The sequence below is a fragment of the Chrysemys picta genome, chromosome 3 (assembly GCF_011386835.1).
Source record: "Chrysemys picta bellii isolate R12L10 chromosome 3, ASM1138683v2, whole genome shotgun sequence".
NCBI lineage: Eukaryota > Metazoa > Chordata > Testudines > Emydidae > Chrysemys > Chrysemys picta.
In genome coordinates, this window is record NC_088793.1 from 64,522,502 (window position 1) to 64,549,577 (window position 27,076).

General features: G+C 41.8%; 1 protein-coding gene across 3 annotated transcripts in view; it reads left to right on the top strand.

Annotated features, from left to right (window-relative positions):
• The window catches only part of BCKDHB (branched chain keto acid dehydrogenase E1 subunit beta), a 268,552-nt gene that overhangs the window by 218,750 nt on the left and 22,726 nt on the right, over positions 1-27,076 (top strand). Inside the window, exon 1 of one of the 3 annotated variants that reach the window (XR_010599500.1) lies at positions 3,154-26,273. The exons of the other annotated variants lie outside the window; for them this stretch is intronic. The gene's annotated coding sequence lies outside the window, so the exon portion shown is untranslated. Of the gene's footprint in view, positions 1-3,153; positions 26,274-27,076 lie in introns of those variants that run through there. 3 annotated transcript variants of the gene reach the window in all.

Genomic DNA, 27,076 nt, shown 5'->3' on the forward strand with positions numbered 1-27,076 from the left:
TTCTTCATTCCCCCCCTCCCAGGCCCCCCCTCCCCGTCCCTCTTCAGGGACCCTTCTCACGAGCAACTTCTTATACAGGAGGTTTCTACGCTCCTATCTATGGGGGCCATAGAGGAGGTTCCATTAGAGTTAAGGGGCAGGGGATTTTATTCCCGCTACTTCCTGATCCCCAAGTCTAAAGGGGGTCTGCGACCCATCTTAGACTTACGCGGACTCAACAAATTCGTAGTAAAGTTGAAGTTCCGCATGGTCTCATTGGGGACCATTATCCCTTCCCTGGATCCTGGAGACTGGTTCGCCGCCCTCGACATGAAGGACGCATACTTCCATATAGCAATCTACCCGCCTCACAGGCGCTTCCTGCGGTTTGTGGTAAACAAGGTGCATTACCAATTTGTAGTCCTTCCCTTCGGCCTATCCTCGGCCCCAAGAGTGTTCACAAAATGTATGGCCGTCGTGGCGGCATACCTCCGTCGGCAAGGGATACAGGTGTTCCCGTACTTAGACGACTGGCTGGTACGCGGTCGCACCAGAGAGCAAGTTCGAGCTCACGTCCACATAATAGTACACACATTCCACGAGTTGGGCATCCTACTCAACGAGGAGAAATCCACTCTAGAGCCTACCCAGAGGATAGAATTTATTGGGGCAGTCCTAGACTCCGGTCGTGCACAAGCTATTCTACCAGACAATCGCTTTCATACCATCACAAGCCTCATTCGAGGCCTTCCCAACTACCACGGTGAGGTCGTGCCTCACCCTGCTGGGTCACATGGCTTCTTGCACGTACGTAACCAGGCATGCCAGACTTCGGCTTCGCCCACTCCAGACCTGAGTGTCATCGGTATACCACCCATATCGGGACAACCTGAACATGGTGATCACGGTTCCAAACTCGGTCTTGACCTCCCTCACCTGGTGGCTAGACCACAGTGTGGTTTGTGAGGGGATGCCGTTTCACGCCCCACAACCCTCTCTGCACCTGGTCACAGACGTTTCATCTCTGGGTTGGGGTGCCCATCTCAACGAACACCATACCCAGGGCCTGTGGACTGCACCCCAGCTATCCCTGCACATCAATGTTCGGGAACTGATGGCGGTGTGCTTGGCGTGCCAAGCATTTCTCAATCTCCTACGTGGCCGCTGTGTGTTAGTTCTCATCGACAACACCACGGCCATGTTTTACATCAACAGGCAAGGAGGAGCACGTTCGTCGACTCTATGCCAAGAGGCGATTCGCCTATGGGACTTCTGCATCGCCCATTCAATCCATCTCACGGCATCGTTCCTCCCTGGAGTCCAGAACACTTTAGCGGACCGACTCAGCAGGTCCTTTCAGACGCACGAGTGGTCTATCCGTCCGGACATCATCTATTCCGTTTTCCAGAGGTGGGGGTTTCCCCAGGTAGACCTGTTTGCATCTCGAGCCAACAGGAAGTGCCACGTGTTCTGCTCCCTACAAGGGCGAGCTCCGGGCTTTCTATCGGATGCGTTTCTCCTCCCCTGGAAAGACCACCTGTTTTACGCCTTCCCTCCATTTCCTCTGGTCCACAAGGTGCTGCTCAAATTACGCAGAGACCAGGCACAAGTAATTCTAGTCGCTCCAGCGTGGCTGAGACAACACTGGTACACCACACTGTTAGAGCTCTCGGTTCAGACACCGATCCCGCTCCCGTTGTGTCCAGATCTCATCTCTCAGGACCACGGCCGACTACGTCACCCCGACCTACAATCACTCCACCTCACGGCGTGGTTGCTCCATGGTTCACCCAGGCAGAGCAGCAATGCTCGCACTCTGTCCAGCAGATTCTGCTGAGCAGTAGGAAGCCTTCAACACGGACCACGTACTTGGCCAAGTGGAAGCGGTTCTCCTGTTGGTGCGAACAACGAGCCACGTCCCCGTTACAGGCACCTATTCCTCTCATATTGGAATATCTCCTCTCCCTAAAACAGCAGGGTTTGGCGATATCTTCAATTAGAGTTCACCTGGCCGCTATATCGGCCTTTCACCCAGGGGAACTCGCGTCCTCGGTATTCTCCAACCCGATGGTCGTTAGATTCCTCAAGGGCTTAGACCGGATGTACCCACAACAACGTCAGCCCGTTCCGACGTGGGATCTCAACCTGGTTCTCTCCAAGCTCACAGGTCCTCCATTCGAGCCACTGGCCACCTGTTCACTTCTGTACCTATCCTGGAAGACAGCCTTCCTCGTAGCCATCACCTCAGCAAGGCGCGTTTCTGAACTCAGGGCGCTTACGTCCGAGCCCCCTTACACAGTTTTCCATAAGGATAAAGTGCAGCTTCGGCCACATCCTGCCTTTCTTCCTAAGGTGGTCTCTCCATTTCACATGAATCAGGATATATTTCTCCCAGTCTTCCATCCTAAACCACATGCTACTCGCCATGACCAGCGTTTGCATTCTTTGGACGTACGCAGGGCCCTGGCTTTCTATATTGACCGCACAAGGCACTTTAGAAAGATGACGCAACTCTTTGTTGCAGTGGCCGACCGAATGAAAGGCTCACCGGTCTCCTCACAACGCCTATCCTCCTGGGTCACGTCTTGCATCCGGACTTGCTATGACCTGGCAGGTGTCTCAACACCGCACCTCACCGCTCACTCCACGAGGGCCCAAGCTTCCTCGACTGCTTTCCTGGCTCAAGTTCCGATCCAGGACATTTGTAGAGCTGCAGTTTGGTCATCAGTCCACACATTTGCAGCTCATTACGCACTGGTACAGCAGTCCAGGGACGATGCTGCATTCGGATCAGCGGTTTTGCACACAGCAATGTCTCACTCCGACCCCACCACCTAGGTAAGGCTTGGGAGTCACCTAATTGGAATCGATATGAGCAAGCACTCGAAGAAGAAAAGACGGTTACTCACCGTTGTAACTGTTGTTCTTCGAGATGTGTTGCTCATATCCATTCCAAACCCGCCCCCCTTCTCCACTGTCGGAGTAGCCGGCAAGAAGGAACTGAGGGGGCGCCGGGTCGGCTGGGGTATATATCCAGCGTCATGAAGGCGCCACTCTAGGGGGCTCCACAGCCGACCCGCCGGTGTTGCTAGGGTAGAAAATTCTCCGACGATCGTGCACGCAGCGCGCGCACACCTAATTGGAATCGATATGAGCAACACATCTCGAAGAACAACAGTTACAACGGTGAGTAACCGTCTTTTCCTGAGATTTTTAGATTAATAGTAAATTGTAAAATGTGTGGAAATTGAAGTATGAGCATTAGTTCCCTTAACAAGTATTGTGTGTGATTTAACTAATTTGTGCATGTGCTATAGTTTCTAAATACCTATTTAAAAAGTTACTCCCAAACTCTTAGTTCTCAAGTAAGAAACTGATGTAGACTTTTTCTGTGCAGAGTGGAAATCAGCTTTGTAAACATCTGCAGTCTGGCTGGAATCAGTGAAAGTCTAGATTCACCACGTGGTAAATGGTGAAGTTCTAACAGCTCATGTCCAAATTGTGTTTTCAGTCTTCATCTTTGAAAATTAAGGAGAGGAAATTACTCATTGTTCACCTCAAAATTCCTAAATAAGTACAGCAAGGGGTTAAAAAAGCATGATTCACAGTTGTGAAGGTCTCTAGGTTCACATTACTGGCAACTAACCTAGTGTTCTGTCACCACTCAAATTGAGGCACATAATCCAAAACAAAGATTCATTTAGTTCAGGTAGGCACAGAGAAATGTTATGAAATGGTAAATCATGGGAACCAATTTCTAACATTAAAGATAAGTGGGAAAATATTAAACTGTCAGTGTAAAAGAAATTAGGTAAATATAGTGGCAGGCAAATAAATATGTTCATGCGAGTACTGTATGTTACACAGGCATAAACTATTGAACATTTCAGCACTGCACTAGTATTTTTATACTTTGTTTTACACTTCAGAGCCTTTTGGCACATAGGAGCTTCCAGGCCTGGTGCTTGGGAGTTTTTTGGCTTGATAGCTTTTCTGTTCCTAAGTGGCTTGTTTGATCTAGGACATGCTGTATTAGGTCTGCCAGAATTTGCTGATTTGCTGCTCTGTATTTAGAAAAAAAAAAAGGTTGGACTGTAAGCAACTGTGAAGTGACTGGAATTATGACAGTTCTGTAGATAACAATAAAATGACTAATGTTCCCAGTTACATTTGTGGATTGAATAATTGAATTTCACTTTTGGCTCTTGGTTAACTTAATCTGGACACCAAAACTCAGCAGCAACTAGTGCTTAGATTTTTAGCTTACCATCATCAGCCCAGTATCACTTGCTGTATGACTCATTCCCACCCTCTACCAAGGATAAGGATGTTAGTGGTTGTGTAAGCAGAATGCAGGCTTCTTGTAGCTGTTGCTGACGTGTATCATAATGATCCTCATTAGATTTATCTTTCATATGACCGTAAATATCATAATTCTATCAGTTGTTGTAAAAGGGATTTCAAGAGAATTTTGAGTGAATTTATTGTGCTAGCTGTCATCATCAAATTGTAGATAAGTAAACCATATACTTAGAAGGTCTGCCTGGAAGAAAGGGGGTCCATAGGTAGGTAAAAGCTGGTATGACAACAATAATTTAACCATTTGTTCTACTTACCTTACACTTAAAGGGGAAATTTAGGGCTGAATTTTTAGATGCAGACCCTAAATTCGCATGCATTACTTTCTGCACAACCCCCTTCCTTTGTTAGGCATCTAACTACCCAATTTATACATGTAAATGTTGTTTGTGCATGTTTGCGGGTATTTGCACAAACTAATTTAGAGAACACTTTAAAAAAATTAGCCCTTAAACTTAGTATAGCCAGTAACTATTCAACTGTGTTGCAGTTTTGTGTTCAAAATTAATTCTGAACAAGACTAGAGCTCTGACTCTATTCCACAAAAGATCAAACTTTTAGTCATCTATATAGAATCCATCCAGTGTGGTTGCCACTTGAAGTTTAACGGATAGTGTATTTCAAATAAAGAATAGTACAAAACCAGAGTGGTTTTATTTGAAGTGAACACGTGATGATTGGAACAAGTTTTTATTAGTTTGATTCATGATTGCTTCCAAAGAGCGGCGCAAAGAGACCAGATGGTACCTTATGATAGTGGAACTCCTGTAAGACAGATGCAGGACCAATTTTTCCAGTATTTATATGCAGTTTATGGCATAGATAAGAGAGAGAAAGAGGATGCTGATATTTGCTAATACCAGTGCCAGTCCTTCTCTGTACTTGCATAGGCAAAATACCTAGAGACTTCAATGGGAGTTTTGCCTAAAGGAGGTGTGGGGGTAGCAGGATTGGGCCCACAGAAACCAAAACGAAGAAGCAATTTACAGGAGAATAAGAGATTAATTTTATTTCTTTTGTAAATTTACAGTTTAGTGAGCCATCACTTTTATAATCTCTAAGAATAAAAATCAGAAGCTTGTGTATGGTTTCAGTACAACCTGTTTCATATTGTTTCCTATTCAAACTAACCTTCACTACATAACAATATTAGAAAATTACCTTTATTGACAGTATCAAGATGGAATAAATTTGTGTCAAATGCTAATGACAGTGGTTTAGTCTGTAGTGGCACAAACAGTTTCTATATGAAATTTTAAGTACCAAATACTGAGAAACAGACATGCTTCAATTTCAGCATAGTCTAGATTATACATAACAGATAAAAGCCTGCCTGATCTGTGTGGTGCTGAACATCATCAACTCTTATTGACCTAGATGCACAATGGCAATTGAGGACAATCAGCACTTCAGAACACTGGTACATTTAGATCTTGTGATGAAATAAAAAAAAATGTCTAAACTAAAAACTAAAGAGCAAATCTTTTTAAATATAAACATTTCAGAATAGTAACAAGGATGTGTCTGAATGAAGCAATTTAGGTTGTTTATGTTTATCATAAAATTAAGGGGAAATAACCAACCTCTATTTAAATATTATTAGCAATAATTTAACTTTAAAAAATTTATACAGCAGAAAATGCATGTTGTCATGCATATTAATCATCCCATAAACATCATATTTTTCTACTTCTGTTACTTAGAACTAAAAGGTAATTAATTATTCCAAATTCTTTTTAAGTATAAACCAAGGTAGCAATTAGCAAATGTATCAGCCTTTCAAATAAGTAGTATTTTAAAGCATTATTTACTGCAACAGCACTATAATTGTGTTAATTGCTTCCACATGCTCAAGATTGTAATATCAGCTTTTGAATTTAACATTCTCTTGGTGGTTGTATGACATGAGATTTACTTTTTTTTTTTACTGTAGATTTTTATCAAAAACCTCAAGTACAGCAGAGAAATTCTGAAAAGATGTTGATCTGAATAGATTAATTCCTTTTTTATTGAGCTGATCTGTTTATCATTTTCTGAAGGTTATTAAATATTTTTTCTATAGCTTAGGGGGAAAGTATTACTTTGCGGTTTACTGCAAAAATCAAAATGTATGGGTAAAAATATTCCCTTTATTACTGATGGATCAGTACATTGACGTTTGAAACCCATGCTTTCAGGGGATGAAAAATTTATCAAAGGACTGGAAAAATGCAGTGAAAAATGTATTGAACATAAAATATCAAATCTGGTTTGTATAAACAAACATTTTGCTGCTAGAAGTCAGGATTTCTCTATAAAAGCTGCAACTGCATAGAAGTGTTAGCATCAAGAACAAATATTGAATAACAAAACAGAAACTACATATGTTTAATTTTTTGCCAATTAATGCATATATTGGAAAATATTTTAGGAAATTGTAAAATAAATAAAGAAGTATATAAATTAGAAGATATCCAGGAATTATCTCCTTCATGAAGTGCAGTCCTTGGTATTCCCAAACAGTTGTACATAATTCATTTGCCTCAGGTGAAGATGAAATAGAAATCCAAACTACTCTACCTTGCATGTAGTTTGTAAGATGATCCCTGTGTATAAAATCCTGGGGGTTATATAAATGTACCTGTAAATGAATTTGTTTTCAACTTTCAGTTTTTGTGATATAATCTTCTTGAATCCTAAAACCTCAGACTCAAGTTATCTGAACAGGGAAGCAAAAATACCAGTATTGGTGAAATCCAAAAGGAATACAAAGAACAGCTTTTGGATGTAAAAGTTCAAGGACAATGTCGATGGTGTTGCCGGAAAAAAAAAAAGTGAAAGCTACATGCTTTTGTTGGAGAGCTGAAATAGATGAATCCTGTGATTGACTGCTGCTCTAAATGCAGCCAAACTTTTACTGTTCAGCATTGTCGCAGAAAATAAGTTATCTGCAAGCCCAAGTTTCTGTAATTAAATCCTGGAAGGCCCCTTGGGTGGCTAGCATTGACTGGTGTATTATTATTCAACAGAAACAAGCATCACATTTCCTTTATGAAATATACAAGCAAATGTATGGCATATCAGTCTCTTTACCCAATATGTTTTTAACAGTTGTTCTCTCTTAAAAATAAACTGTATTGAAAACATGTACAAATTCTTGTGCTTGAATGCCACTGTATCTTATGGATGGATTGCATTGAAAGTGTCTGTAGCCCTTGCTACCCCAGAAACTCTGGGATCTGTAGCTAACATGCCAACTTATTCAGAAGAAAGGCTGGCTCCTCCCCTACAAATCAGCAAACTCTCTACCTTAAAATTTAAGCCTTGTGTTGGACTGGCTCTAGGTATAGTACCTAGGGGATAATTTATTCCTCTGCAGCCATTACCGCAATATTAGCTATGTTCCATTTGAATAATGAAAGTGCTGAGCAGTTGAGGGAGGCCTGGGAGATGGGAGACCGAACTTTCATGGGTTCTCGACTTGCGCTATAAATAAGAGTGACCATAGACATCACCACTTTCAGAACTGACCTCATTTCTTCAACGTAGCTTTCCCTCAATGCGTTCTTCCCATACAACATACCCTCTCCTTAACACAAACATATATTCACAAAAACTCTAAAAGCCCTGTAAATGTGAAAGCCCACGTATGAGACAGGCGATTACTTGGAAAGAGCACAACTGCTGGCAGGGCCGGCTCCAGGGTTTTGGCCGCCCAAAGCAGCCAATCAAAAAAAAAAAGCCACGATCGTGATCTGCAGTGGTAATTCGGCAGGAGGTCCTTTGCTCCGAGGTGGAGTGAGGGACCTTCCGCTGAATTGCTGCCGAATACCTGGACGTGCCGCCCCTCTCCGGAGCGGCTGCCCCAAGCACCTGATTGACAAGCTGGTGCCTGGAGCCGGCCCTGACTGCTGGCCAGGATGCTGTACCCTTTCCTTCCTCCTCTGCCGTTTCTCAGCCCCTTGAGCTAGGGGATTCTCTTCAAAATGGGCTGAGGCTTGATGTATGATGTGACTCCATTGCAGTCTATTGCCAACATTGACTGACCCATTGACCCCTGGTTCAATGGGTCAATGCCTCCCTTCTTAAGATATACTTTCAGGGTGTCCTTGTAGCATTTCCTCTGTTCCCCATGGGTCCTCTTACCATGACTAAGTTGAGAAGACCAGTATCAGCAACCCGCACACAATGACCAGCCAAGCAAACTTGATGTTTCATAATTTTCACCTCAACACTGGTGATGTTAGCTGCAGAGAGAACGCTGGCATTGGTGCGACAATCCTCCCATCTGATACAGAGAACCTTCCTAAGGCAGCACTGTTGATACCATTCCAGATTATTAAAATGGCTTTGGTATGTCACCCGTGTCTCGTACCCATAAAGAAAAGTGGGGATGACTACTGCATTGTAGAGCAAAATCTTAGTTTCCATCCGCAGATCTGTCAATAAAGACCAACTTTCCAAAGGATACGCTGGCACAATGGATCCTATGTTCAATCTCCACATCAAGATTGTCTGGGAGAGGTGGTTACCAAAGCAAGGGAAATGTTCAACATTTTCCCAGGGGTTACCACCTATGACAATTAGTAGGAGAATGAGGACAATTTGTGGAGCACCTTAGTTTTCCCAATGTTGAGGAAAAGTCCCAAGCTATGCTAGGCACCTGAGCAGAGATTTAGTGTGGATTGCAAGTCAGCCTCAGTGTGTGTGAGGATAGCACAGTTGTCAGCATACTGTAGGTCATTAATAACAGTCCTGGTGACTTTAGTTTTAGAATAAAGACATCGCAGGTTGAAGAGCTGACCATTCATGCAATACTCAATCCCAATTCCAGAAGAAAGGCAGCCATGAATAAGAATAAAGATTATGGCAAGATAGATGGAAAAAAGGGTCCATTCCTTGGCATCCTGTAATAGAACCTCTTGCTCACCCCCCATCACTCAGACTAGAAACAACAAGAAGCCAGGCTCAGATGGCATCCCCGTGGAGGTCTTCACAGCTGGTAGAATAGCACTTATGCAAAAACTTCATCAACTTCTTGTTAGAATTTGCGTTAATGAAGAAATTCCACCTGACCTAAAGAATGCCAATGTTGTGACCATTTTTAAGGGGACAAGTCAATGTGTTGGAATTACCAAGGTATTGCCGTCCTCTCCATGGCCGGGAAGATATTTGCTCGCATCCTTTTGAACCATCTCCTCCCTTTTGCTGAAGATGTCCTTCCAGAATCCCAAATTGGGTTCAGACTGTCTTGGGACATCACTGACATTTTTGTTGTATGACAGATCCAGGAAAAGTGTAGAGAACAACAGTAGCCATTGTTTATTGACCTAACAAATGCCTTTGATTCCATCAATCATGAAGCATAATGGAAAGAGCTGTCTAGGTTTGGTTGTCCATTGAAGTTCATTCGTGTTCTCAGGCTACTTCATGATGGAATGACTGCCACCATTCTCTGTAATGGGTTGGAGATGGGATCCATTCACCATGCATACCAGTGTTAAACAGGGCTGTGTTAATTGCTCCAAATAAACTATGCCCTGGAAGGGGCACTGTTCAATATACAGTCTCACTGGACTTATTGAAGCCCACTAGGGGAACTGCAGGGAGAGGCATAATTACAGTGCTGCATCAGGCCGCCAGGGGGGATTCCAGGGATGATGCCCCCCTTCCCATATAATACGGTCTCAACTGGCAGAAGTGAAAAAACAGAGATCATCATACCTGAACTTGTCACACATAACAGCATATACTACTATACACTGGGTCAGTAAATCAGCCCTGCATACTCAAAATATTTACAAGACCCTCATACAAATATGGGTCCTAATAAATTAAAGAGAATAAACAACTCAAGTGTTGTTTAAAACTGAAAGTACATCGCAACACTGTAAACATATATGTAAAGGCACCATTTGAGCTGATGCTGTAGTCACTTAGACTGTGCATTAAACAGTGTAATTGGAATTGAGAAGCATAATCCCCTTTGGGGCAAACTCTTCCAATCTTTATGTAAATAATAGTTATTTACTTCAAAGGGACTAATCATGTCAGGATTTTTTATGTGAATAAGGGTTGGAGGATCGGGCTGCAGCTTCACTGCTATTGTTATTTGAGCTAGCTAGATCTAAGGTAGCTCAAGTGTCTCCTTCAAAAGGAGTCTGGATAGCCATCTGTCTGGGATGGTTTAGACACATCAAATCCTGCATCTTGGCATGGTTTTAGACTAGATGACCCTTGCGGTCCCTTCTAACCCTATGATTCTGTATGTACTGTAATCATACATCTGATTGCAGCGTAGACATATCCTAAGGGCTGGTTTACACTGGGAACTTACAGTGGCATAGCTGTGTCTCTCAGGAGTATGAAAAATCCACATCCGTGAGAGATGTAACTATGCCAACCTAACCCCTGGTAGACTGTGTTACATTGACAGAAGAATTTTCCATTGAGCAAGCTACTGCATCTCCGGGAGGTGGATTACCTATGCCAACAAGAGAACCCTTCCCGTCATCGTAGGTAGTGTCTACAGTAAAGCACTTCAGCGGTGCAGCTGCAGCTGTGTCACTGTCGTGTTTTAAATGTACATACCCTTAAGTGTGCATGTAAGACATGGATGTTATAACCCTTTCAGAAATTAAAAGAAGTAGTGAGTATTTTTATATGCAAATGGTAGAAGATCTCTGATTTAACTTAAACTAGTAAAGTTCTGCATATCTCAGATTTTCACATGGGATTTTAGGATACCAAAAGGAAACATCTGTTTCTATCCACTGTGTACAAAATCTGCAGTTTAGAAGCATAAAACATTCCTGAGGATAGAATAGTCTTTATAATATGTTAAATATTGTCTCTTGTTTATTTATGTATTTACATACTTTGCTTCCTAATTAGAATGTGAAGAAATCTCTGCTGCCAACTAGATTCCATTTCTAGGAAAGCACTAATTCCCAATAAAAGACTGCTTTGTTTAGTTTATCAAGTGGATTAATCTAAAACATCACGTACTTTTAGAAACCGCTCTGTGGATTATCAGGGCTCCTGAAAACATGGCACACTAACGGACACAGGATGTCCCAAGTACCATACAGTGGCATTTGTTTCTCCTATGGATCCACCTCTATATAATCCTCATACACATTTAACAAATTCTGATACATGTTTACCCGAATAGACAATTTATAAAAGAAAATTACAGTAAGTTTACTAAATGCAGCAGACAGTCTGGAAGTTTGGAAGGTTCAAAGCTCTTTTGCAATCAATAAACTGCAAATACATTAAACTTAAGTTTAATTGCAGTTGGCAGTTGGTCAGGACACACAGTAGAATGAAACATACAGGGATGGATTTTAAAGTGTCAGGCTGTAATGTCAGGCTGTAACTTTTTTAACTTTTAACTTTAATAGGGGGTGCAAACCTTCCAAATTACCAGGCATTTATATGGGGCCAGTGTGGTGTTAAATGGCTACATGTCAAATAACCCATATTTAGGGATGGCCTTCTTCAGCAACTCTAGGCTTCTTTTACCCTCCCCCCCATTAAGGGGAATGAGGGTACACATGGAGGGTGCCTCAGTTTGTAAACATTTAAGATATCTCTACAATACTATGAAGATTTAAGGTGTCTCTGCAGAGAGGGGCTGCATTTTAAGGGGGCCTCGGGCCAGCCAGCTTTGTTAGATTTTGAAAAATATCTGGGAAGGGGTTCAGGTGATCCTTATAAAGGGCTGAGAAAGCTCAGCCAGAGGAGAGTTGCAGAAAGGAAGTTGGTTTCTGTGATTGTTTGTGGAGTGTAGTTGGGTTAGCCAGTGCCTGCCTGCCTGCCTGCAGACCACTGCAGCCTTTGCTGGTCACAGGAATGGCGATGTTCTCTGCTACTTTATGAGCTTCTTGTTTAATAAATTGTGACCTGAGGGAAGGGCTGAAAAATGATCTGGGCATGGCATTTAATCCTTCATGGCCAGCAGCTCTACATTCCTCTAGGTCAATAGGGTCCAGCAAGCTATCTCCCAGATCTCATGTTTACCTCAGGAATCTGGCGCCTCTGAGCTTCTCACCCACGCTGGACACTGGCTGGACACTGGCTGCAAGTTGTGCAGAAATTACAAACAACTTTTAAATCCTGTCCTTACTGCTTATTAACCTAAAGCCATGCCTCCACGATGCTACCAGGAAGGTGAAAAAACCAACTGGCCACATTGTCAGGTTTTCCCAAGGAAAATATTCGTTGCTGTTGTCAAAAACTGCTGATTGCTCAGATTGGCCACATGTTGGAAACACAGTTCAAACTGTACCTCCATTACAGTGCAGGGACAGTGGGGCAACAACAGCAGCAGAGCAGCTGCTGCCTGCCCTGAGGACTTTGCAAACAGGAAGGGGAGGGGCAAGAGAGACAGTTAACTCTTCTCTCCCCCTCCACAGCCCAGGCAAGCCAGTGACAGCTAGGAGGGGTGAAGAAGAGTCCAGCGGAGGGCAGCAAAAATGATTAGGGGGCTGGAGCACATGACTTATGAGGAGAGGCTGAGGGAACGGGGATTGTTTAGTCTGCAGAAGAGAAGAATGAGGGGGGGATTTGATAGCTGCTTTCAACTACCTGAAAGGGGGTTTCAAAGAGGATGGATCTAGACTGTTCTCAGTGGTACCTGATGACAGAACAAGGAGTAATGGTCTCAAGTTGCAGTTGGGGAGGTTTAGGTTGGATATTAGGAAAAACTTTTTCACTAGGAGGGTGGTGAAGCACTGGAATGGGTTACCTAGGGAGGTGGTAGAATCTCCTTCCTTAGAGGTTTTTAAGGTCAGGCTTGAGAAAGCCCTGGCTGGGATGATTTAGTTGGGAATTGGTCCTGCTTTGAGCAGGGGGTTGGAATAGATGACCTCCTGAGGTCCCTTCCAACCCTGATATTCTATGATTCTATGGATGTGAGAAGAGTAGTTAAATAGCAGTAGATGAGAGCTGAAGATTCCAGGAATTCAGGCACATATTTCAATTTTACAGGAATAAAACAAAGAGAAAAGGGCCTTGAAAGCATCTGTATCAAGACAGCAAACAGGGGAAAATCCATTAGAAGGTTACTGGTAACTACAATTGGAAGCATTTAACATGCTAAGAAAATGACAAAACTACAACTTAAACTTCAGCATGCTGGTTTGCCAGACGCTGTATCAACATCACCCATTGCTTTGTTTGGTCAACGGGTCTTCCAGGCTGCAGTTGTTTATTAACCACTAAATGCTAAGCTTTCCTTCCTCCCTGTACTTAGCTGTGACCACTCAAGTAAGCAGAAGTGTCATGAAAAAATATATATCCTGTTCACAGAAACCCCCTATTTCTTCACAACATTCAAAATAATATTTATTTTACCCTGGCTTGGAAAAGGTGCTCATTGCAGCTGTCAGTACTGAACATAAACAGTAAGTTCTAAAGAAACCCTGAATTCAAGGTGGTACAAGACCAAGAGAGTGTAAGGAATTCTTTATAAGCTTGTTTCCCCATGGCTTGTGAATCCACTACTCAAAAGGACCCCTTCTTCCCTCCCGTGTGTGTGTGTATGTGTGTGGTGCGTATGTACATGTTTATACATAGTTGAGGTTAATAATAAAAATGTCAACACTGGATACTTAGGACAAGATTTTCAATTGGAGTAAACTGGTGTAGCTTCATTGAAGTCAATGGAGCTATGCCAACGAGTTGAGGATCTTTTTCCTTTGTTAATTGTTAGCAAGCTCTGCTGGAATTTGTTGACTGTATGTCTATTGACAGTTATATGCAAAATCTAGAACTGCCTCACTCATCGTGGATGTGCAAGAAAAACCCTATAGCAACCTACAGATTTGTGGTGTGGAAGCCTTAAGAAAACAAATTTACATGTAAGAAATTACCCATTCTCTCTATATTTAGCACTTCTTTTTAACCGTAAGTGGTTTATTCTCTCTTGATGGTTCTGAACTCCCTGCCAAAAGCATGCAGAGACTTGATTTCTGCTGTTGTAGTATCCCACTATGGAGGTTTGTCAGACTGTTGCTGTCAGCATTAGCTTCTCCTTAAACTTCACGTTACATAAATTTGTCCTGCTTCTCTCAGCAATTTTGTGAAGATCATCCATTTAGCTGGACATAGCATGGTGGTCTGATGATTGAGAGAGGTTCTGACATATGGAGTGGCTAAAGTAGAAAGTTTTCCATAATGGGCAGCCATTGTTTAAAATGTGTGTTTTTATTTTGTGGTTGCACAGCTGGAAGAGAACATTATCATCAATGCACCTAATCCCTGACTCTGTTCTTGATGGTGACTTTATGGGACAGGAACATTGATCATAACACCAGTGGGTTTGGCAACAAATAAGGGAAATGAACCTAAATAAAAGTTGAGAGTTCCAGGGAATCTTTAGTTGATTTTTCTCTTTATGCTTCTGATCATATATCACATTTCTTTATGGTCACACACTGTTTGAGTTTTTGCTACTGTGTGATTACAGTACTTGGGAATTACATGAAATGAGAAACTTAATGTATTTTAAAAAACGTTTAATATTAAAAAAGCAATTGCCGTTCAGAAGCAAATGTTTAAAAAGTATCCTATTTTAATGAAATACCTGAACATTTGCATTTAATTGAAAATTTGCATTTCCTTTTCTGTCCCTGATATTTATCAATTAAGTTGTTAAAGTTAAACCTTTTTAAAAAAAAATCTCATTTACACCTTGCCTATGTCTTTCACTGATATCAAAATTCTGTGTTTGTAATAACATTCACTGTCACGAAACATAGTACCTATATAAGAATTTGAGGACAATTATTTGAATACATTGAGCAGGAGCAGCATACTAATTTAAATAATGGGAAACATTCTGTTAAAATACGAACTCCTAGTTGTTTAGCAATTATGTAAGAAAAATAATGGAATGGAAGTTTATTCAAGTATAGTTTTAAACATTTGCTCAACTGTAGTGTGGACTTTAAATTAAATATCTGTAAACTAATACCTCAAAGGTCCTTCTTTATACTGTTGTGCTCTATTCTGTTCTTGTTCATTCCTAGTGAAGTGTCTTCTCAGTTCTCTGGACATACAGCTAACAGGAGAAAATAAATCCACTTGGCAACTCAGGGTTTAGAGGAATAGGAAGGAGATGAGGCTAAGTCTTTTTAAGAATACCGGTATATGGTCAAAGAATGTGACAGGTATGGAAAGATCTGCTAAATTCATTACTCCTGGTCAGATAGTAATTGTCGACATGAGGTAGAACACCGCAGGCGGTTATGTTACCCTCTTTTTTGAAATATTACCAATTAAATATTTTTGTATCTCATTCTACTTGAATATGTGACAACTTAAGGTTTTAAATTATATTTTAGGAAATAGAAGAAAATGGTCCTGATTGTTTCATGACAATTAGGGTAGCTACATGGATATTCCACATTTTAATCTGCTTGTTCATTAACAATATTCTTTATAAAGCGACAAAGAGTCCTGTGGCACCTTATAGACTAGCAGACGTATTGGAGCATAAGCTTTCGTGGCTGAATACCCACTTCGTCAGACAGCTGCAGTGGCACAGAAGCCAGGAAACAGAGCTGTAAACAGGGGAGTTTCAGTGGGAGTTCTGTTGGAGAAGAAGGTTTTTGTATTTTGTGTATTGTATTTTGTAGTTCTATGTGTGGAGGCTGGTAGGGGCAGTGTGCTGGGAGAGAAGCTGAGCCCTGATTAGGGGGCGGGGCTTCTCTGCTTTGGGGTCCTATAAAGGTAGCCAGACAGTCAGGCAGTGGCATAGACAGCTGCAGCGGCACAGGAGCTAGCAAACAGAGCTGTAAACAGGGACGTTTGCGGGGGAGACTAAGAGAGCGAGGCAGAGGAATAGACAGGCTAGTGAAGGGAGTGGGTGGTGGTCTGCCGGTGTTCTGGTGCCCGTTGGGGGTTTGTTTTGCTGTGGGTGGTGGTGGTGGTTTGGTTTGTGTTTCCTGGACTAACAGGTTTTAGGTGGGAAGGCTATGACCGATACGGAGGCAGCAGTGGAAGACACAATGAGGATGACTGGATGTGGAAGCTGCGGCATGTACATGATCCTGGAGGGGGTACCTGAAAAGAGTTTTGTCTGTATGAAGTGTCACCTGATAGAGCTGATAGAAGAAAAGATCCGAGGATTGGAGATGCAGGTGGAAACTCTGGTTGAGTTTAGAAGGGGGATGGAGCAAAGATATGAGGAGGCTGAAGGGAAAAGCTCAGACTTGCAGATGGAAGCAGGAACAAAGAACTCTGAGGGGAGACTTCTGGGTGAGGAAAGTGGACAGTGGAGGCATGTGAGTAAGAGAACCAGGCAGAGGAAAAGACGGGCTAGTGAAGGAGAAATAGAGCTCAGGAACAAGTTTGCAGAGTTGGAAAATGAAGAAGGGGCACAGCAGGTGATCACTGAGGGTGAGAGGGCAAGGAAGAAGAGAAGAGCAGCTAGTCCTATAGAAAGAGGGGAAGAGTCAATGGAGATAACACCAAATATGAGCCCCAGGAGGATATGGGATGTGTTGCGGAGGATTGCAAGGGACAATAAAAATCGAGAGGACTTGCAGCCAGAGGGAACAGAGGATAGACCGGAGAATCGCACCATCACTAGAAAAAGGCAGGTCTACATGATTGGGGACTCCTTACTGAGAAGAATAGACAGGCCTGTAACTAGAGCTGATTCGGAGAACAGAAGGGTGTGCTGTCTGCCGGGTGCTAAGATACGAGATGTGGACTTGAGGCTGAAAAGGATCCTAACGGGAGTGGGAAAGAATCCGCTGATTGTCCTTCATGTGGGAACAAATGATACAGCTAGATTTTCGCTAGAACGTATCAAGGGAGACTATGCCAGGCTGGGGAAGACTCTTAAGGAAATCGAGGCTCACGTGGGATTCTTTGGTGGGATTTTGCCTGTTCCTAGAGAAGGGCAACAAAGGTGTGACAAGATTATGGCGATCAACAGATGGCTCAGGCAGTCGTGCTATAAGGAGGGCTTTAGGATGTATGGCCACTGGAAAGCATTCATGGACAGAGGACTGTTCTCTCGGGATGGACTTCACCTGAGTAAGGAGGGAAATATACTTCTAGGATGGAGGCTGGCACAACTGATTAAGAGAGCTTTAAACTAGGAATTTGAGGGAGATGGTTGGGAGATGTCCAGGTAATCTCCACGCCGGAATTTAACCTTGAGAGGGAAGAAAACGAAGTAAGAAGGGATACAGCTGTGGGTATGAGAATGGACATAAGGAGGAAGGGTAGTGTAGATACCAGTCTAATAGGTGATACTGGTGGTAGAATGTCTGTGCCTAATGGGGTAAAGAATGTCAGTGAAGCCAAATGGCAAAAATTAAGATGGTTGTACACTAATGCGAGGAGCCTAGGTAACAAAACAGAGGAACTAGAGCTAAGATTAAGCTAGATAAGTTTATGGAGGGAATGGTTTAATGGAAAAACATGATTTTAGTCAAAGGAATACCGTGCCATGGCAGGTAAATAGTATAATGGCTAACAAGGGTCAGGCTGGAGACTCTTGCCTACATGCTCGGGGTTTTACTGATCGCTATATTTGGGGTCGGGAAGGAATTTTCCTCCAGGGTAGATTGGCAGAGGCCCTGGAGGTTTTTCGCCTTCCTCTGCAGCATGGGGCAGGGATCGCTAGCAGGAGGATTCTCTGCCAATTGAAGTCTCTAAGCCACAGGATTTGGGAACTTCAACATCAGAGTCAAGGGAAAGGGTTGGGATGGCTTTGTGGCCTGCATCATGCAGGGGGTCAGACCAGATGATCATAATGGTCCCTTCTGACCTTAAACTCTATGAGTCTATGAGTCTACTGGTGCAGGAAGTGAAACCAGATATTATAGGGATAACAGAAACATGGTGGAATAGTAGTCATGACTGGAGTACAGGTATTGAAGGCTATGTGCTGTTTAGGAAAGAGAGAAATAAAGGCAAAGGTGGTGGAGTAGTATTGTATATCAATGATGAGGAAGACTGTAAAGAAATAAGAAGTGATGGAATGGATAAGACAGAGTCTGTCTGGGCAAAAATCACATTGGGAAAGAAAGCTACTAGAGCCTCCCCTGAGATAGTGCTTGGGGTGTGCTACAGACTGCCGGGATCCGATTTGGATATGGATAGAGATCTCTTTAATGTTTTTAAAGAAGTAAACACTAATGGGAATTGTGTGATCGTGGGAGTCTTTAACTTCCCAGATATAGACTGGAGGACAAGTGCTAGTAATAATAATAGGGCTCAGATTTTCCTGGATGCGATAGCTGATGGATTCCTCCACCATGTAGTTGAAGAACCAACAAGAGGGGATGCCATTTTTGGTTTTGGTGAGTAGTGAGTTCCTCAGAGAAGAAATAGTTGTAGGGGACAACCCCTTGATTCAAGTGATCATGAGCTAATTCAGTTCAAACTAGATGGAAGGATAAACCAAAATAGATCTGGGACTAGGGTTTTTGATTTCAAAAGGGCTAGCTTTAAAGAATTAAGGAAATTAGTTAGGGAAGTGGATTGGACTGAAGAACTTGTGAATCTAAGGGTGGAGGAGGCCTGGAATTACTTCAAGTCAAAGTTGCAGAAACTATCAGAAGCCTGCCTCCCAAGAAAGGGGAAAAAATTCATAGGCTGGAGTTGTAGACCAAGCTGGATGAGCAAGCATCTCAGAGAGGTGATTAAGAAAAAGCAGAAAGCCTACAAGAAGATGGGAGGGATTAGCAAGGAAAGCTACCTTATTGAGATCAGAACGTGTAGGAATAAAGTGAGAAAGGCCAAAAGCCTTGTAGAGTTGGACCTTGCAAAGGGAATTAAAACCAATAGTAAAAGGTTCTATAGCCATATAAATAAGAAGAAAACAAAGAAAGAAGAAGTGGGACCGCTAAACACTGAGGATGGAGTGGAGGTTAAGGATAATCTAGGCATGGCCCAATATCTAAACAAATACTTTGCCTCAGTCTTTAATGAGGCGCTAAGGGATAATGGTAGGGTGACAAATGGGAATGATGATATAGAGTTAGATATTACCACATCCGAGGTAGAAGCCAAACTCAAACAGCTTAATGGGACTAAATCGGGGGGCCCAGATAATCTTCATCCAAGAATATTAAAGGAACTGGCACATGAAATTTCAAGCCCATTAGCAAGAATTTTTAATGAATCAGTAAACTCAGGGGTTGTACCGTACGACTGGAGAATTGCTAACATAGTTCCTATTTTTAAGAAAGGGAAAAAAAGTGATCCGAGTAACTATAGGCCTGTTAGTTTGACATCTGTAGTATGTAAGGTCTTGGAAAAAATTTTGAAGGAGAAAGTAGTTAAGGACATTGAGGTCAATGGTAATTGGGACAAAATACAACATGGTTTTACAAAAGGTAGATTGTGCCAAACCAACCTGATCTCCTTCTTTGAGAAGGTAACAGATTTTTTAGACAAAGGAAACGCAGTGGCTCTAATTTACCTCGATTTCAGTAAGGCGTTTTATATAATTCCACATGGGGAATTATTAGCTAAATTGGAAAAGATGGGGATCAATATGAAAATTGAAAGGTGGATAAGGAACTGGTTAAAAGGGAGACTACAACAGGTCATACTGAAAGGTGAACTATCAGGCTGGAAGGGCCTGACAGTTTTTGGGACCAATCTTATTTAATCTTTTTATTACTGACCTTGGCACAAAAAGTGGGAATGTGCTAATAAAGTTTGCAGATGACACAAAGCTGGGAGGTATTGCTAATACAGAGAAGGACCAGGATATCATACAGGAAGATCTGGATGACCTTGTAAACGGGAGTAATAATAATAGGATGAAATTTAATAGTGAAAAGTGCAAGGTCATGTATTTAGGGATTAATAACAAGAATTTTGGTTATAAATTGGGGACACATCAGTTGGAAGTAACAGAGGAGGAGAAGGACATTGGAGTATTGGTTGATCACAGGATGACTATGAGCCGCCAATGTGATATGGCCGTTAAAAAAGCTAATGCGGTCTTGGGATGCATCAGGCGAGGTATTTCCAGTAAAAATAAGGAGGTGTTAGTACCGTTATACGAGGCACTGGTGAGACCTCATCTGGAATATTGTGTGCAGTTCTGGTCTCCCATGTTTAAGAAGGATGAATTCAAACTGGAACAGGTACAGAGAAGGTCTACTAGGATAATAAATGGAGCTATCCCATCTCCTAGAACTGGAAGGGACTTTGAAAGGTCATCGAGTCCAGCCCCCTGCCTTCACTAGCAGGACCAACTACTGATTTTTGCCCCAGATTCCCAAGTGGCCCCCCTCAAGGATTGAACTCACAACCCTGGGTTTAGCAGGCCAATGCTCAAACCACTGAGCTATCCCTCCCGCCCTGATCCAAGGAATGGAAAACCTGTCTTATGAAAGGAGACTCAAAGAGCTTGGCTTGTTTAGCCTAACCAAAAGAAGGCTGAGGGGAGATCTGATTGCTCTTTATAAATATATCTGAGGGATAAATATCAGGGAGGGAGAGGAATTATTTAAGCTTAGTTCCAATGTGGACACAAGAACAAATGGATATAAACTGGACATTAGGAAGTTTAGACTTGAAATTAGACAAAGGTTTCTAACCATTAGAGGAGTGAAGTTCTGGAACAGCCTTCCAAGGGGAGTAGTGGGGGCAAAAGACATATCTGGCTTCAAGACTAAGCTTGATAAGTTTATGGAGGGGATGGTATGATGGGATAGCCTAATTTTGGCAATTAATTGATCTTTGATTATTAGCAGGTAAATATGCCCAATGGCCTGTGATGGGATGTTAGATGGGGTGGGATCTGAGTTACTACAGAGAATTCTTTCCGGGGTGCTGGCTAGTGAGTCTTGCCCACATGCGCAGGGTTTAACTGATCGCCATATTTGGGGTCGGGAAGGAATTTTCCTCCAGGGCAGATTGGCAGAGGCCCTGGAGGTTTTTTGCCTTCCTCTACAGCGTGGGGCATGGGTCACTTGCTGGAGGATTCTCTGCACCTTGAGGTCTTTAAGCCACGATTTGAGGACTTCAATAACTCAAACATAGGTTAGGGGTTTATTACAGGAGTGGGTAGGTGAGATTCTGTGGCCTGTGTTGTGCAGGAGGTCAGACTAGATGATCATAATGGTCCCGTCTGACCTTAAAGTCTATGAATCTATGTAGTGGAAATTTCCAGAGGCAGGTATAAATATGCAGGCAAGAATCAGTCTAGAGATAACGAGGTTAGTTCAATCAGGGAGGAAGAGGCTGTCTTCTAGCAGTTGAGGTGTGAACACCAAGGGAGGAGAAACTGCTTTTGTAGTTGGCTAGCCATTGACAGTCTTTGTTTAATCCTGAGTTGATGGTGTCAAATTTGCAAATGAACTGAAGTTCAGCAGTTTCTCTTTGAAGTCTGGTCCTGAAGTTTTTTTGCTGCAGGATGGCTACCTTTAAATCTGCTATTGTGTGTCCAGTGTAAAGTGTTCTCCTACAGGTTTTTGTATGTCGCTATTCCTAATATCTGACTTGTGTACATTTATCCTTTTATGTAGGGATTGTCCAGTTTGGCTGATGTACATAGCAGAGGGGCATTGCTGGCACATGATGGCGTATATTACATTGGTGGACGTGCAGGTGAATGAGCCGGTGATGTTGTGGCTGATCTGGTTAGGTCCTGTGATGGTGTCGTTGGTGTAAATATGTGGGCAGAGTTGGCATCAAGGTTTGTTGCATGGACTGGTTCCTGAGTTAGAGTTACTATGGTGCGGTGTGTGGTTGCTGGTAAGAATATGCTTAAGATTGGCGGGTTGTCTGTGGGCGAGGACTGGCCTGCCTCCCAAGGCCTGTGAAAATGAGGGATCGTTGTCCAGGAAGGGTTGTAGATCACCGATGATGCATTGGAGAGGTTTTAGCTGAGGACTGTAGGTGATGGCCAGTGGAGTTCTGTTGATTTCTTTCTTGGGCTTGTCTTGCAGCAGGAGGCTTCTGGGTACACGTCTGGCTCTGTTGATTTGTTTCCTTATTTCCTCGTGCGGGTATCGTAGTTTTGAGAATGCTTGGTGAAGATCTTGTAGGTGTTGGTCTCTGTCTGAGGGGTTGGAGCAAATGCGGTTGTACCTCAGTGCTTGGCTGTAGACGATGGATCGTGTGGTGTGTCCGCGATGGAAGCTGGAGGCATGAAGGTAGGCATAGCAGTCGGTGGGTTTTCGGCATACGGTGGTGTTAACGTGACCATCACTTGTTTGTACCGTGGTGTCTAGTAAGTGGACCTCCCGTGTAGATTGGTCCAGGCTGAGGTTGACCTCAATGAATGGGACAATAAGACTAATGCTCTTCAATATATATTTTTATAATGGAGCAGCTATGCAACATATTGTCTGGGAAAATAATATAGGGGTTGTATGGAAAAGTGGTTAAAACTGTCAGAAAAGTGCATATCTAGAAGAAGGAGGAAAAGCCACTCCTTATGGGAAAGTCCTGCATAATTCAATAAGAAATGACAACCTTGCTATAGAATTTTTAAATGAACTTATAGCATTCTATAGCAAGGATAGAATTCTCTGTTAAATTCTGTACATGGTGAACATTCTATACACAAGTTTTAATTTTCTATCAGATTTGACTTTTTTTAATGTAATTTGTTATAGAATCCTATTTAGTATCTGTAAAACCTGTCACTTTCACCTCCATTAAATTTTATAGGATTCTTCAATATCGGAGTTGACTCATCAGTACAGCGATTAGAATAAAAATAATAACAGTTAATTTTTCTAATTTACAAAAGTATATTTAATGTGAGATTTTCTTTAGTTTTCTGTGTTGCAATATTTCAGCCAATTGTTCTGAAAAGTCAAGCAAATTAATTTGAAGTACATAGATTTAAAAGTACATTGTTGTAGTGGAAACCTGAAGAAATATGCTCTCAGTCTGAAGATAAACATATAAACAATTTACAAAATTTAGGTTCACATGTTTTGTGACAAATTGATCAGTATGGTGTGCTGTCAGAAAACTCACCTTGCTAGAACAAAATGGGAAATGTATTGTCCGAAATTACATCATAAAACTAACTAGAAGTACTTCTCCTTAGAGTATTGTTAGCATGTGATGAGTAAAGTGTTACTCCCCCTAGGAAGGGTATGAAATGCAGGATATGTAGGTTGACAAGGTGCTTCATTGCAGGAAAGCCTGATCTGCATAGACAGCTGTGAAAATAAACATGTCATTCACTAGCTATTAAAACTCTAAACGCAAGTTCTTTCAGTGATTTCTCGGATGGCACATTTAACTTAATCAGAAAATGTTTTTGAAAGATTTTAAAAATAGGATTGTGGGTCCTGCCTGGTGACAATATTACATAAAAAAAAATCTGAGTTTAATTATTAATGCAATATCCTCTCTGTAATTAAAAAGAGCAGGAAGGGGTAAGATCCTCACTTACCAAAAAAAGTGAGCAAATATGTATCATGCTGTTCAGCCACGAGAAAAAAATGTTAGTGGTAAATAAGCTGCCAATATTTACACACATGAGTAATATATGCAGGCTAGTAGTCTAGTGGATTTGTTCATTTGCTTAAAGTAAAGCACATGCATAACTGTTTTCAGGATCCAGGCTTGAGTAGATGCGGTAAGAAATAAAAACAAAATAAAACAAAACTCTGCACATACTTTGTCAGGCTTGGCCCAAAGCCAGCTGAAGTAATCGTATTTGTCTTCAATGGGCTTTGTATCAAGTCTATAGAGTGTATGTAGATCCTTGTACTAATTCTTACATAAGTAGTACTAAGGCCCTACAACACTGTGTGAAAATGTGCAGCAGCCTTTTTTGAGGAACTTGAACCCAGTACATGTGCAGACATTTTGCATATACACCTCTACCCCGATATAACGCTGTCCTCAGGAGCCAAAAAATCGTACCGTGTTATAGGTGAAACCGCGTTATATCGAACTTGCTTTGATCCGCCAGAGTGCACAGGCCCACCCCCCCGGAGCACTGCTTTACTGCGTTATATCCAAATTCGTGTTATATTGGGGTAGAGGTGTACTTAAACATCCACTGATGCAGTTAGTTTTTGCCATACTGATTTTGCCATATTTTTGCTGATTGCAAGTTAAAAATTCTGCACAGTAATAATGTTCTGTTCCTGCCCACACCCTAAGGAGCATGCTTTGGCTTTGCTATGTCTCTTTAAATATTTCTTCAGGCTACTGCCCTACTTTTTGGAGTTTGCAGATGTGTTGAGGTTCTTCTCTGTGGCTTGATTTTCGTGTTGTAAATTGGAATGGGTCTGTAACATGTAGGACATTTTCGTATGTGTATAGAATTTGGAGGCTGGCATAGTAGCAAATGGCTATGATTTTCAATAGATAAACCATGCAAGACTTTAGTAATAATTAGTAATGGTATTAAATCACAGACACGGAGAGAGAAAAAGTGTCACTTTGTACTAAATAAAGTATGAATAACAGTTATGAGTTCAAGATAGTAATCCTAATGGTGTGATACCAGTGTGTACAGCTGAGGGAGAAGATATGCACTCCTGGCATTCAGGTTCCCTTTTTTGTTTATAAATACATCTATGTATTGTAATTTGTCCCTTTTTTCTTCTGCCATTGTTGTCATTAACTTATTTCTTGAGTTCAATCAGCATTCTCACAGTTTACAAAAGATTGAACCAAAAGAATCTTAAAAGAAGACTTCAGGTACATAGTATAAAGTATATGTGATTTGGGAGATAGACTTTAGATGGTATCCAGATTTCATCTGGATCTGCTGAAGTGCTGAGGGGCCAAAAATCAATTCAGGGTATTATTTGTGTAGAATTGTCTCTGGAAAGTGGCCATCAGCAAGGTCAGCATTCATCCTCCAAAGAAAAAAATACATTTTAAAAAATCACCATTGCCTTAATATAAGAGCTTCTGGCAATCTGGGGTCCAGTTGCACCCTCGTATTAGTGTTCTGGGGACCCTCCATGCAAGTTCCTTCTGTCCTGTGCAGTAGATTTTGTAGAGAGGAGACATGCCTCATATCATACAAACTGTAAACTTGCCAGGGCAAAACTTCATTATTTCTGCCAGGGAATCATTTTGGGGGTAAAAATCACTCAAGTCTACCTCAGGACAAATTTACCCAGGGATATATTTTAATCATATATCATTTTCACTGAGCATGTTGGCCATTTTATAGTCAAAATAGTTATGATGGTGTTTTCTAATCTACATGCAAAAGTGGGGAAAGGGTTTTGGGGAGGGATGGGGTAATGAGGGAAGAGAGGGATTTTTATTGGTTTGTTTTTGTGACAAAGAAAAGGAATTTGACATGCACAGAAAAGGTTTCACTTTTTTCACAGACACCATGGCAATGTCGCTGACATTATTCAATTTTTGTACAGCTCTACTCCCAAGATGTCTAGCTTCCCACTATTACTAACCAAGGAGCCAATCCCACTGACTTCAAATAAGAGTCATAGAGTCTAAGGACAGAAGGGACCACCAGATCATGTGGTCTAACCTCTGGTATATCACAGGATTTAAAAAACCATGTCAATCCTGCATTATATTATCATAGAAAGTATAGCATGAAAAGGCCTATTGGGTTCATACCATTACTAGAGCAGGATCGTTTCCTGCAGGACATTTCCCTACTGCTTCATCCAGTCTAGTTTTAAATATCTCAAAGGATAAGGTTCCCACCATGCCCCTTTGGAGACTAGTAAACAGTCTGTTATCAGTTAAGAAGTATTTCCTAAATTTATCCTAAATTTTCCTTTTTCTTCATTTGATCCCAGGTAGCCCTCTTTACCTCTCTGATGTTTACACCATTCAAATATTTGTAGGCTCTTATCATATCCTCCTGCTTCCTGTAGTCATTATTTAGACAAGCTAAGTTAAACATACTTGTTTCTTTCTTTTCCTTAGAACTTTATTTCTCCAGCCTCCTTCACTATTTTTACTGCTCTTCTGTGGACAACATCCAGTTTGTCTACATCTTCCTGGTAATGAAGTGCCCAAATATGGACACAGTATTCTAGGTGCTAGACTCTTGCAAAGTTCTAATATGTATCAGAAAGAATGTTTTAATGTTTTGAAATGCTTACCTAGGCTGTGTTAATTGCTGCTGTTTATGGGCATTAATCATTCATTAGTATTTTGTTTCCCCCCTTGTGTCTCTTTTTCCAACTTTTCTTGTTTAAATACAACGTTTTTTTTTTTGCCACCAAAGGATCTCATATGCTGAACGGGATCTGGGACAGATCCACCCACATGTGAGGGTTCATTCTGAGGGAGAGCAGGTGTTGGTGCTGATGATCAAGCATGTCTCACAGTGCCCTGAAGGCCGTGACACATGCAAAAGGATCAGAAATTTTGCATCCGTTTTTAAAAACTATTTATCATCCAGGGGCTTAGTTATCCTGCTGCTGGTCCACTGCCTTGTTTCTGTGCTATTTTAAATCAGTTGCTTCAGGAGCCAGCACTTCCAATTGGTGATTTACAGGAATAGGTAGTTCAGGAATCTGGGCACGTAGCATGAAAGAGATGCCATGTGAATAGAAGACTGAATGGAAGCCAGGAAAAAAAGATTGTTTTAAAAAGCCAGGACAGTGACAGTCTGTTTCAAAAATGGACCATCCAGTTAAAAAACAGATGGGAGGAAAATGACAGCTCTTAAAAGTAGTATTGTTTCAGGTCCAAATTTAATACAAGCAGTCCTTGGACTTGCGACACAATTGGTTCCTGAAAAGTGCGTTGTAAGTCAAACGTAACTCGGACCTGCAATACACTCCATTGCGGAACCAAG